The following is a 14624-nucleotide window of genomic DNA, read 5'->3' on the forward strand; positions in this document are numbered from 1 at the left end:
CCCTAGCTATGGTTCTGCACTAATCTTAAGTTTTGAAGAATCTGCTGCTTTCGGAGATGGCTCTTGGCTAATCTTTCTGGACCTCAACCTAAGGAACATAGCTACTCCTTTCTCTGAGATTGTTTAGGTGCAGAGATCTGTTATGGGGGCATTCGGTTTATTAGTTAGTGATAACCAAAAATCAGTGTTGTATGGGATTTGTAGGGCAATGGTACATTTTTGAGTAAAGCTTTAGAAAAACACAAGCTGCTACATGAATAGACTAACTTGGCCTCTATCTGGAAAATCTTTATTGTTTTTATGGTTTGCAAAACTGCCAAATGCATCCTACTAATAGAGATCTTTCTAGATATATCTTTGTTAAACAGCATTTGTTCTAACTTCACAATTTGTATTGGAGAGCAGTTGAAGGGTTCACAAACTGATTAACACTCTGGCAGGTCCTGGCCCAGCACTTTTCCCTTACCATGACCACTTTTATACATGTCAACAGGGTGGTTAGTAAAACAATTTTATGCACTCCTACAATAATTAGCTACGTTTCGCATTGGGTGTAAATCATAACAGTATTATGTGCATTTATGGACTCCATCCTATTACAAAGATATTGGAACATAGAACAGTACAGCACAACACAGGCCCTTTGGCCCACAATGTTGTGCTGTCCTTTAAACCACTCCTAAGACTATCTAACCCCTTCCTCCCACATATTCCTCTATTTTAAATTCCTCTATATGCCTATCTAGTAACTGCTTGAATTTGACCAATGTACCTGCCTCCACCACTGCCCCAGGCAGTGCATTTCATGCCCCAATCACACTCTGGATAAAAAAAAACCTCCCTCTGATATCTCCCTTGAACTTCCCACCCATTACTTTAAAGCCATGCCCTCTTGTATTGAGCAGTGGTGCCCTGGGAAAGAGGCACTGGCTGTCCACTCTATCTATTCCTCTTAATATTTTGTGCACCTGTCATATCTCCTCTCATCCTCCTTCTCTCCAAAGAGCAAAGCCCTAGCTCTCTTAGTCTCTCCTCATCATCCATAATCTCTAAACCAGCCAGCATCTTGGTAAATGTCCTCTGCACCCTTTCCAATGCTTCCACATCCTTCTGTAATGAGGTGACCAGAACTGGGCACAGTACTCCAAGTGTGGTCTAACCAGAGTTTTATAGAGCTGCATCATTACCTCACACCTCTTAAACTCGATCCATTGACTTAAGAAAGCTTATGGGGTGTTAGCTTTCATAACTACCCTCTCCACCTGTGAGGCAACTTTCAGGGATCTGTGGATATGAACCCCCAGATCCCTCTGCTCCTCCATGCTACCAAGAATCCTGCCATTAACTTTGTACTCTGCCTTGGAGTTTGTTCTTCCAAAGTGTACCTCCTTATACTTCTCCAGATTGAACTCTGTCTGCCACTTCTCAGTCCAGCTCTGCATCCTATCAATGTCCCTCTGCAATCTTTGACAGTCCTCTACACTATCCACAACACCACCGACCTTTGTGTCGTCTGCAAACTTGCCAACCCACCCTTCTACCCCCTCATCCAAGTAATTAATACAAATCACGAAAAGCGGAGGTCCTAGAACCGATCCTTGTGGACACCATTAGTCACAGCCCTTCAATATGAATGCACTTCCTCCACCATGACCCTCTGCTTTCTACAGGCAAGCCAATTCTGAATCCATTTGGCCAAGCTACCCTGGATCCCAGGCCCTCTGACCTGAAGAAGCCAACCATGTGGAACCTTATCAAATGCCTTACTAAAATCCATGTAGACCACATCTACTGCACTGCCCTCATCAATCTGCCTGGTCTCCTCAAAGAACCCTATCAGCCTTGTGAGACATGATATTGAAGCACAAGAAAGCAGAAAAGATGTATGTGGATGGGAGTGGCATGGCAGAAAAGAGTAAACCGGCTGGAACTTGCTCTGGCAAAGAGTAATAAGATGAAATTTGGCAGTGGTCTTTAAAATTCTGAAGGCGTTCAATAGCATGGATGTATGGAAACTGCATTTGTGGGTGATTCTTGAATAAAGGGCATTAGTATAAAACAGTTACTCAGATCAAGTGATGAATGTAGGGGAAATATCTTAAACATTGGTGATAAAGTGTAACTTCCACGTGGATTGATTGAAGCAGACTGCACGTGAGGGAAGACTTAATGTATACAGAAGGGGTGAAGACAATTGGGACAGTCGTGTTGGGAAAAATTTGTAGTGAGGAGACCAATGTCAAACATAAACACTAGCAAGGACCAGCTGGGCTCGTATCTGTGCTGTAATCGGAATATAATATTTACTGACTGAACCTTTTAATTATTTGAAAACTCCATTTTGTTCCTCCTGGGAACTTTCAGTTAAAAGAAACAAAGGAATGAGTAGGTTATTCAATGCCTTGAGCCTGTTTACAGTTGTACAGTATGGAAACAGGCCCTTTGGCCCAACTTGGTCCATGCCAACCAAGATGCCAATATTGTTTATTGACTACAGCTCTGCCTTAAATACAATAATCCCAAGTAAGCTTGCCACCAGACTCCGAGACCTAGAACTCAACACCTCCCTCTGTAACTGGATCCTTGTCTTTCTAACAAACAGACCACAATCATTGAGGATAGGCAGCAATTCCTCCAGCACAATTATTCTCAACACTGGTGCCCCACAAGGCTGCGTCCTCAGCCCTCTACTCTACTCCCTATACACTCACGGCTGTGTGGCCAGATTCTGCTCTAACTCCATCTACAAGTTTGCAGATGATACCACCGTTGTAGGCCGTATCTCAAACAGCGATGAGTCAGAGTACAGGAAGGAGATAGAGAGCTTAGTGGAATGGTGTGATGACAACAACCTTGCTCTCGATGTCAACAAAACAAAAGAGATGGTCACTGACTTCAGGAAAGGGGGCTGTGTACATGTACCTGTCTACATAAATGGTGCTTAGGTCAAGAGGGTTGAGAGCTTCAAGTTCCTGAGAGTGAATATCACCAACAGCCTGTCCTGGTCAAATCACGTAGAAGCCATGGCCAAGAAAGCTCACCAGTGCCTCTACTTCCTCAGGAGGCTTAAGAAATTTGGTTTGTCCCCTTTGACGCTCACCAACTTTTACAGATGCACCATAGAAAGCATCCTATCTGGATGTATCACGGTTTGGTACAGCAACTGCTCTGCCCAGGACCGCAAGAAACTGCAGAGAATTGTGGACGCAGCCCAGCACAATACGGACACCAGCCTCCCCTCCTTGGACTCTGTCTTTACCTCTCGCTGTCTTGGTGAAGCAGCCAGCATAATCAAAGACCCCACCCACCTGGAAAAGTCTCTCTTCTCTCTTCTTCCATCGGGTAGAAGATACAGGAGCCTGAAGGAAAGTACCACCAGACTTAAGGACAGCTTCTGCCCCACTGTGATAAGACTATTGAACGGTTCCTCTATACAATGAGATGGACTCTGACCTCACGATCTACTTTGTTGTGACCTTGCACCTTATTGCACTGCACTTTCTCTGTAGCTGTGACACTTTACTCTGTACTGTTACTGTTTTTACCTGTACTACATCAATGCACTTTGTACTAACTCAATGTAACTGCACTGTGTAATGAATTGACCTGTAAGATCGGTTTGTAAGACAAGCTTTTCTCTGTACCTCGGTACAAGTGACAATAATAAACCAATACCAATACCACTGCTCCTCCAAGCTAGTCCCGTATGGCCCACATCCTAGATCTTTCCTATGCATGAACCTATCCAATGGGCTTTTAAAAGTTATTTTTTAATTAATTATGGGTGATCCCATAGAACAATACAGCACAATACAGGCCCTTCGGCCCACCATATTGTGCTGCCCTTCAAACCACACCTAAGACTATCTAACCCCTTCCTCCCACATATCCCTCTATCTTAAATTCCTCCATATGCTTATCTAACAATCTCTTGAATTTGTCCAATGTATCTGCCTCCACCACCACCCCAGTCAGTGCATTCCATGCACCAACCACTCTCTGGGTGAAAATCCTCCCTCTGACATCTCCCTTGAACTTCCCACCCAATACCTTAAAGCCATGTTGTCTTGTTTTGAGCATTGGTGCCTTGGGAAAGAGGTGTTGGCTGTCCACTCTATTCCTCTCAATATCTTGTATACCTCTATCATGTCTCCCCTCATCCTCCTCCTCTCCAATCAGAACAGCCCTAGCTCCTTTAGTCTCTCCTCATAATCCATACTCTCTAATCCAGGCAGCATTCTGGTAAATCTCCTCTGCACCCTTTCCAATGCCTCCACATCCTTCCTATAATGAGGCAACCAGAACTGGACACAGTACTCTAAGTGTGACCTAAGCAGAGTTTTGTAAAGCTGCATCATCACTTTGTGGCTCTTAAACTCGATCCCCCGACTTATGAAAGCTAACATCCCATAAGCTTTCTTAACTACCCTATCTACCTGTGAGGTGACTTTCAGTGATCTGTGGATATGAACCCCCAGATCCCTCTGCTCCTCCACACTGCCCAGAATCCTGCAATTTACCTTGTACTTCACCTTGGAGTCTGTCCTTCCAAAGTGTACCACCTTATACTTCTCTGGATTGAACTCCATCTGCCACTTGTCAGCCCAGCTCTGCATCCTATCAATATCCCTCTGCAAGCTTCGACAGCCCTCCACAACACCACCAATCTTTGTGTCATCTGCAAACTTGCTAACACAGCCTTCCACCCCCTCATCTAAGTCGTTAATAAATATCACAAAAAGTAGAGGTCCCAGAACCGATCCCTGTGGGGCACCACTAGTCACAGCCCTCCAATCTGAATGCACTCCCTCCACCACAACCCTCTGCTTTCTACAGGCAAGCCAATTCTGAATCACAAAGCCAAGCCTCCCTGGATCCCTTGGCCTCTGACCTTCTGAAGAAGCCTATCATGCGGAACCTTGTCAAACACCTTACTAAAATCTAATCAGACCACATCCACAGCACTACCCTCATCAATCTTCCTGGTCACCTCCTCAAAGAACCCTATCAGGCTTGTGAGGCAAGATCTTCCCTTCACAAATCCATGCTGGCTGTCCCTAATCAGTCCATGATTCTCTAAATGCTCATAGATCCTATCTCTTAGAATCCTTTCTAACAGCTTACCCACCACAGATGTAAGGATCACCAGCCTGTAATTCCCTGGACTATCCCTACTACCTTTTCTGAATAAGGGGACAACATTCACCACCATCCAATCCTCTGGTACCATCCCCGTGGACAACGAGGACTCAAAGATCCTAACCAACGGTTCAGCAATCTCCTCCCTCGCCTCACGAAGCAGCCTGGGAATATTCCATTAGACCCCGGGGACTTATCTGTCCTAATATTTTCTACAGCTCCAACACATCCTCTCTCTTAATATCCACATACTCTAGAACATTACCCTCACCAACACTGTCCTCAGCATCATCAAGACCCCTCTCCTTGGTGAATACTGAAGAGAAGTATTCATTGAGAACCTCACCCACTTCCACAGTTTCCAGGCACATCCTCCCACCTTTGTCTTTAATCAGACCTACCTTTACCCTAGCCATCCTTCTGCTCTTCACGTACGAGAAAAAAGCCTTGGGATTCTCCTTAACCGTACTTGCCAAAGCCTTTTCATGTCCCCTTCTCAGTGTCCTCAGCCCTTTCTTAAGTTCCTACCTTGCTACTCTATATTCCTCACGAGCCCTGTCCGATCCTTGCTGCTTACACCTTATGTATGCTGCCCTCTTCTTCCTAACTAGTTGTTCCACCTCTCTCGTCACACACGGTTCCTTCACCCTGCCATTCCTTCTCTGCCTCACCGGGACAAATTTATCCTAAACATCCTGCAAAAGATCTTTGAACATCGACCACATCTCCATAGTACATTTCTCTTCAAAAATGTCACCCCAATTTACACTCCCAAGTTCTCGCCTTATAGCCTCATAATTTGCCTTTCCCCAATTAAATATCTTCTCATCCTCTTTGCTCTTATCCCTGTCCATGACAAACCTGAAGGTTATGGAGCAATGGTCACTGTCCCCCAAATGCTCACCCACCGATAGATCTGTCACCTGTCCCAGTTCATTACCTAAAACTAGATCTAATATGACATTACCTCTAGTCAGCCTGCCAACAAACTGTGTCAGGAATCTGTCCTGGCCACACCTAACAAACTGAGCCCTGTCTAAACCCTTGGATCTAAGTAAGTGCCAATCAATATTTGGAAAGTTGAAGTCTCCCATTATAATAACCCTGTCATTTTCTCATCTTTCCAAAAACTGCCTCCCAATCTGCTCCTCAGTATCCCTACTGCTACTCGGGGGCCTATAGAATACTCCTAGGAGGGTAACTGCCCCTTTTTTGTTCCTAACTTCCACCCATATTGACTTGAGAGGGTCCTTCTACATTATCTATCTTTTCTGCAGCTGTAACAGTGTCCCTGACCAGTATCGCCACCCCTCCTCCTCTTCTCCCCCCCTCCCTATCCCTTTTAAAACACTGAAAACCAGGAATATTCAATATCCATTCCTGCCCTGATGTCAGCCATGTCTCTGCAATAGCCACAATATCATAGTCCCATGTACTTATCCAGGCTCTCAGTTCATCTCCCTTATTCCTGATACTTCTCGCATTTAAGTAAATGCACTTTAGCCCATCCACCTTCCTACTTTTATAGCCTGTACTCTGCTTCTCCTTCCTCAAAGCCTCTCTACCTGTCAGATCTGACTTTTCCCCATCCCCTTCTTCCTCTGACCTACTCCTCCGGTTCTCTTCCCCCTCGCAATCTAGTTTAAACCCTCCCGAACCACCCTAGCAAACCTGGCCGCGAGGATATTGGCCCCTCTCAGGTTTGGGTGTAACCCGTCCTCTCTGCACAGGTCTCACCTTCCCCAGAAGAGATCCCAATGATCCAAAAATCTAAAACACTCCCTCCTGCACCAACTTCTCAGCCACGCATTTATTTGCCACCTCCTCCTATTCCTACCTTCACTATCACGTGGCACTGGCAGCAATCCCGAGATCGCTACCCTCCATAGAACAATAGAACCATATGTTACGGACTCAGTGAAAGTCCCTTTAAGATAGAGAGTGTGTGTGTATGTGTGTGTGGGGCGTGCTTATGTCAATAGAAGATAAAGGACGTAATGACGTTGTTGAAGAAGTCAGAAGATGAAGAAGAGAGAGAGAGAGAGAAGGGAGAGAGACACCAGCCTGCTTGTTTTCTCTATCGATGGATGAGAAACAATAACTGTGTTTGCCACTGAAATCCATGTATGGAAGTTGGAAGTAATCCGGTGGAGTTCACTTTGTTGCTGACCTGTAGAGGGAAACAGGTATTTGTGTGTGGATGACCACGGTTCGGATGCTTTCGGGGTGAGGAAGTCACTACCGAGTAAACACTGAAGTGTCGTTTGGGTTCCATCATGGAACATTTGGATTTCGTATGTACTCTCTCTATGTTTTTCTACATCTACATCATATCTTCAGACAACGGTGGTTGTTGAAGAAGCCCTTGCTCATGTTTCACCTTATGGCTTGCGGAACTGAACTTTAAGAACCATTCCGGAACTGGGAGTTTTGGACTTTGTCACACACACACACGACGAGTTTAGTTTTGGGGTTAACGTTCGAGGTTTAACATTTTTGAATTCTAACATACTAACATTTTTACTTTATTTTACGTATTATCATAAGTAGTGATTAATAAAATAGTTTTTAACACTGAATCATGCTCAGTGTGTTTCTTTTGTTGCTGGTTTGTGACAAAATTGGGGGCTCGTCCGGGATAGTTCCAAGGTTAACGAGATTCGTCTGGGATCCAATCCAAAGATAACGAGTGTCGTCTGGGATCGTTCCCCAGATTGACGAGATTTGTTCGGGATTCAATCCAAAGATTTTTGAGGGAGGTCTGATAATTCTTTTTAATTGGCTTTGTGTGTGTGGAAACCAGCAGCAATGGATATTAAGGCATTTTTGGAGTCACCAACCCAAAGGGATTGGAGGTGGCGAAAAAGGATGAATCTGATAAAGATTGCTACAAGGCTAAACCTTACAGAAGTAAACAGTCTATGAGAAAGGCAGATATTCAGAGACTGATAGCTGGCCATATGTGGAAAAGAAGGTGTTTGAGAAGGAAGTGTTTAAAACAGTTTCCTGGCGAGTGAAATAGCAATTCTGAGGCACAGGTGCAGCTGGCAAAGATAGAGGCTGAACGAGAGCAAACCCAGTTAAAGATAGAGGCTGAACGAGAACAAACCAGTAAGATTAGAGGCTGAACGAGAAGCAAAAGAGTTAGAAGATACGAGAGCAAGAAAGTAGAGCCGAACAAAGATAACTCAGATGAAGATAGAGGCTGATCTAGCAATGAAGCAGATGGAATTAAAGAGGATGGAGCTGGATAGTGAGGAGAAGGAGAAACAGAGGCAGCATGAGTTACAAATGAAGCGTAGGAGTTTGGAATCTGATTCTGATGATGGTTTTTCAGCCAGCAGGGAGGTTCGATTAGTCCCTCCTTTTGAGGAAGATCAGGTTGATCAGTATTTCCAACATTTTGAAAAGGTTGCTGTGAGTTTAAACTGGCCAAGGAAAGGATGGGCTCTTATGGTACAGAGTGTGATTAAAGGTAAAGCTCAAAAAGCTTATTCTGCTTTGTCTGCTGAGGATGCAGCTGATTATACCAAGGTAAAACAAGCTATATTGAAGGCCTATGAATTGGTCCCTGAGGCTTATAGACAAAAATTCAGAGACTTGAGGAAATCTGCAGATCAGACTTATATGGAATTTGCCAATGGAAAGAGAATATGTTTTGAACGATGGTGCCTGGCTAAAAATGTAGATGGGGATTTTGATAAATTGACAGAATTGATACTAGTGGAATACTTTAAAAGATGTGTTCCAGCTGAATTAACAACATATTTAAATGAAAAGGCAGTGGAAACTTTACAAGAAACTGCTAGGTTGGCAGATGATTATGCTTTAACCCATAAATCCAAATGCGGACAACCTAAAACCTTTCAAAAGAGTTACAAAGACAATCCAGGTAAACCGGAGATTAAATTGGGAGGTAATCAAAAAGGAAAGGATGAAAAGAAGCCAGGGCTGGAGAAACCTGTTGAGCGTACTTGTTATTACTGTAAGAAACCTGGCCATGTGATATCTAATTGTGCCCTTTTGAAGAAAAAGAAGGAAGCTGTGCCCAATGCTTGCTTTCAGGCAATTAAAAATCAAAAAGGTTTAGGAGATGCTGTTAAAGACAGTCCTTGCAAGAGGGAAAAAGCGGAAAAGGTTGGAGGAGGTGAGAAAAGGAATTCCGTTCTTATGTATCAGAGGGTTTTGTTTCACTGAATGATGAGTCACCCCAGGGTGCCAGTGAAAATTCTTAGAGATACTGGGGCTAGTCAATCTCTCTTGCTGGACAGTGTTTTTAAATTTTGGTGAAGAAAGTGACACTGGTGAAGTAAATCTAGTACGAGGCGTTACAGATGACACCATGTCTGTCCCTTTACACAGGGTGATTTTAAAGTCAAAGTTCGTAGAAGGACCAGTCGAGATAGGGATAAGACCTAGTTGCCAGTGGAAGGAGTTTCTTTGTTATTGGGAAATGACCTTGCAGATGGAGAAATTGTTCCTGTGGTACGGTTAACAACCAAACCAAGGATTGATGAGTCTGAGAATGATCCAGATGTTTACCCATCATGTGCGGTGACTCGAGCTAGAGCTAGAGAATTAGCCAAGACAGACAGTCCGGTGCAGTCTGATTTGGTTCCTTGTGACAGTCCTAAACAGGAAGAAAATTATGATGCCTTATCTGAGACTTTTCTGTCTTCACTGGAGGATCAACATCCTTGATAGTGAGCCTGAATTTAAAGATTTGTCTTTGTCGAGGAAGGATTTTATGGTGGAACAGACAAAGGACCCTGAGTTGACAGAATTGAAAGAAAAAGCTCTCTCATGTGAGGAGATTGAAAAAGTGCCAACTGGATACTATGTCAAAAATGGAGTGTTAATGAGGAATGGAGACCTCCTCATGTTCCTGTTACTGAGGAATGGGAAGTTATTCATCAGGTTGTTGTTCCAAAGTTTATAGGGATGAAATTTTAAACCTGGCCCATAGTATGCCTTTGGGTGGTCATTTTGGTGTGAATAAAACTGTAGGGAAGATCTTGAAACAATTCTATTGGCCTGGTTTGAGAAAAGATGTGGTGATTGTTTTGTCGAAACCTGCCACACATGTCAGATGGTAGGTAAACCAAATCAAAAACCCCCTGTGGCTCCTTTGAAGCCAATTCCTGCTTTTGGTGAGCCCTTTTCGAAGGTGATTGTGGACTCTGTTGGCCCCTTACCAAAGTCTAAGACTGGAAATCAGTATTTGTTAACCATCATGTGTGCCACTTCTAGATTTCCAGAGGCAATACCCCTTAGAAATATTAAGGCCAAGACGGTGTCAAAGGCTCTTGTAAAATTTTTTACCTTGTTTGGTTTGCCAAAAGAAATCCAATCTGATCAAGGTAGTAATTTTATGTCAAAAAATTTTTCAACAAATAGTCTATGAGCTGGGAGCAAAGCAGATTGTATCATCTGCATATCACCCAGAATCTCAAGGAGCTCTGGAGAGATTTCATTCTACTCTCAAAAATATGCTGAAGACTTATTGCTTTGAAAACACCAAGGATTGGGACGAAGTATCCATTTACTTTTGTTTGCCGTTAGAGAATCAATCCAGGAGTCAATAGGATTTAGTCCGTTTGAGCTTGTATTTGGACATAGGGTGAGAGGACCTTTGGAGTTGTTGAAGAGAGCAATGGGTTAATGAGGAAGTGCACTTGAGTCTGCTGGACTATGTCCAAAAATTTGAAACTCGGTTGGAGAGAGTCTGCCAGCTAGCGAGAGAGAATTTGAAAACAAGCCAGATAAGAATGAAGACATATTTTGATGGACGTGCTCGGCCTAGGACATTCGCAGTGGGGCAAAAGGTGTTGGTATTTTTCCCGAGCCAAAATAATCCTTTGCAGTCTCGTTTTTCTGGACCCTATGTTATTGAATCTCGAGTGACTGATTTAACATATATAATCAAAACACCAGATAGACGCAAGAAAACACAACTCTGTCATGTAAACATGCTAAAGCCTTATTATGAGAGGGATTCAGTTGTGGTCTTGGTGGATGGTGTAAAGGTTGTTTCTAGAATGCCTGATGTTGATGTTGAGGAAGGCCAATTTAGACCAAATATTGTTCCATCGAAACTAAAAAAACAAAATATCATGGAGAACCTTGAAACGAAGTTGGACCATTTACAAGTTTCACAAAAACAACAGATGAGAGAATTAATTTTAAAATTTAAAAATCTGTTCCCAGATGTTCCAAACAGAACATCGATAATTACCCATGATGTGATGTTGGGATGCAAAACCAATCAAACAACACCCATATCGAATGAATGTGGAAAAAAGTAAACTTGTTGATCAGGAAATAAAATACATGTTGGAAAATGATATTATTAGACATTCTACTTCAAATTGGAGTTCGCCCTGTGTTATTGTACCTAAACCTGATGGAACTGTTAGATTTTGCACAGATTACAGGAAAGTGAATGCTGTAACGAAGTCAGATGCTTACCCTATTCCTAGGGTGGATGATTGCATAGACAGAGTGGGAAAGGCAAAATTTCTTACAAAGATTGACCTATTAAAAGGGTACTGGTGTGTTCCATTAACAGATAGAGGAAGGGAGATTTCAGCCTTTGTAACCCCTTCTGGATTGTATGAATACAATGTTTTGCCATTTGGAATGAAAAATGCTCCGGCAACATTTCAAAGAATGATTAATTCAGTGATTCATGGGTTAAAACATACAGATGCCTACATTGACGACTTAGTGACTGGGAATGATACTTGGGAAGATCACATCTCTGCGTTAGAAAGGTTGTTTGAAGACTTTCCAAGGCTGAACCCTTACAGTTTAACTTGCTAAAAGTGAATTTGGCCATGCCACTGTGACGTATCTTGTTATGTTGTAGGTCAAGGCAAGCAAGCTCCTCGTTCAGGCAAAAGTTCAAGCAATATCTGAGTTCCCCTATTCCCACAGGTAGCGAGACTGTTAGAATATTTTTGGGAATGGTTGGATATTTTCCGCAAATTTTGTAAAAAGTTTGCTGATATTGCTCTTCCCCTAACTAATCTTCTGAAGAAGGGAGTAAAGTTTGTTTGGACAGATTCTTGTCAAGAAGCATTTGAGAAGCTGAAAGCCATTTTATGCTACCATCCCTGTGCTCAAACACCTGACTTTGAAAAGCCATTTCATTAGCAGTAGATGCCAGTGATGAAGCTGCAGGAGCTGTGTTGTTGCAGAAGGGTGACCTTGATGATATTGACCATCCTGTAGCTTACTTTTCAAAGAAATTTAATGAGCATCAAAAGAATTATTCCACCATAGAGAAAGAATTACTGTCGCTTGTTTTAGCCTTGCAACATTTCAGTGTATATGTTTGCTCGGCTCAGAAAACCATTGACTGTATATACAGATCATAACCCATTGGTGTTTCTGAGCCGAGTCAAAAACAAGAACAGAAGGCTGTTAAACTGGAGTTTAATTTTGCAAGAGTTTGATCTCATGATAACTCACATTAAAGGCAAAGAATAATGTGATTGCTGATTGTCTTTCTAGATGTTAAATGGGAAACATGTATCTGTACTAATCTGATAGTCTGTAGTTGTGTAGCATGATATTATTAACATTACTAACTGTATGCGCGGTTAAATTTTATTGGGAAATTTTTTTTTTAGGTGGGAGGTGTTACGGACTCAGTGAAAGTCCCTTTAAGATAGAGAGTGTGTGTGTATGTGTGTGTGGGGCGTGCTTACGTCAATAGAAGATAAAGGACGTAATGACGTTGTTGAAGAAGTCAGAAGAAGAAGAGAAAGAGAGAGAGAGAAGGGAGAGAGACACCAGCCTGCTTGTTTCTCTATCGATGGATGAGAAACAATAACTGTGTTTGCCACTGAAATCCATGTATGGAAGTTGGAAGTAATCCGGTGGAGTTCACTTTGTTGCTGACCTGTAGAAGGAAACAGGTATTTGTGTGTGGACGACCACGGTTCGTGATGCTTTTCGGGGTGAGGAGTCACTACCGAGTAAACACTGAGTGTCGTTTGGGTTCCATCGTGGAACATTTGGATTTCGTATGTACTCTCTCTATGTTTTCTACATCTACATCTTATCTTCAGACAACGGTGGTTGTTGAAGAAAGCCCTTGCTCATGTTTCACCTTATGGCTTGCGGAACTGAACTTTAAGAACCATTCCGGAACTGGGAGTTTTGACTTGTCACACACACACACACCGACGAGTTTAGTTTTGGGGATTAACAGTTCAAGGTTTAAACATTTTGATTCTAACATACTAACATTTTTACTTTTATTTTACGTATTATCATAAGTAGTGATTAATAAAATAGTTTTTAACACTAAATCATGCTCAGTGTGTTTCTTTTGTTGCTGGTTTGTTACACATACAGCACAAAACAGGCCCTTCGGCCCACCATGTTGTGCTGTCCATCAAACCACCCTCACACTACCTAACCCCTTCCTCCCACATATCCCTCCATCTCACATTCCTCCATATGCCTATCCAACAAGCTTTTGAACCTGTCCAATGTATCTGCCTCCACCACCACCCCAGGCAGTGCATTCCATGCACCAACCACTCTCTGGGTGAAAAACCTCCCCCTGACATCTCCCCTGAACCTCCCACCCATAACCTTAAAGCCATGCCCTCTCGTCTTGAGCATTAGTGCCCTGGAAAGGAGGCGCTGACTGTCTACTCTATCTATTCCTCTCAATATTTTATATACCTCTATCATGTGAGGTCCTGTTCTTCAGCCTTCTGCCTAGTTCGCTAAACTCACTTTTCAGGACCTCATCCCTCTTCCCACCTATGTCGTTGGTACCAATATGAACCACGACTTCTGGCTGTTCTCCCTCCCGCTCTAGAATTCTGTGGACCCGATCACTTACATCCCGGACCCTGGCACCTGGGAGGCAACATACCATCTGTGATTCATGCTCACTGCCACAGAACCTCCTATCTGTTTCCCTGACTATCGAGTCCCCTATCACTACTGCCCTCCTCTTCTCCTCCCTTCCCTTCTGAGCAGCAGGACTGGTCCCAGTGCCATAGACCTGGCTACTGCTGCTAGGCCCCGGCAGGTCATCTCCCTCAACAGCCTCCAAAGTGGAAAACCTGTTACTGAGGGGAACAGCCTCCGGGGTCCTCTGCTCTATCTGCCTGTTTGTTTTCTTTTTCCTTTTCCCTCCCCTGACAGTCACCCTTCTATCTACTTCCTGGACTCCAGTAGTACCTGCTCTAGGGGGGGGGGGGGGGTGACCGTCTCCTTATGAACAGTATCTACAAAACTCTCCCCCTCCCTGATGCTGCGCAGTGTTTGAAGCTGCAACTCCAGCTCATCGATTGTGAGCCGAAGTTCCTCCAGCCTTAAGCACTTACTGCAGATGAGGCCATCGTGGACCGCAGCAAGGTCCACGAGTTCCCACATCAAGCAGCTGCAGCACACTACCATGTCCTCCATCAGAACTAATTCTTTTCTCCCCCTAGTTTTTCTCTTAAAAATTTATAACA

This window comes from Pristis pectinata, chromosome 7, assembly GCF_009764475.1.
Source record: "Pristis pectinata isolate sPriPec2 chromosome 7, sPriPec2.1.pri, whole genome shotgun sequence".
Classification (NCBI taxonomy): domain Eukaryota; kingdom Metazoa; phylum Chordata; class Chondrichthyes; order Rhinopristiformes; family Pristidae; genus Pristis; species Pristis pectinata.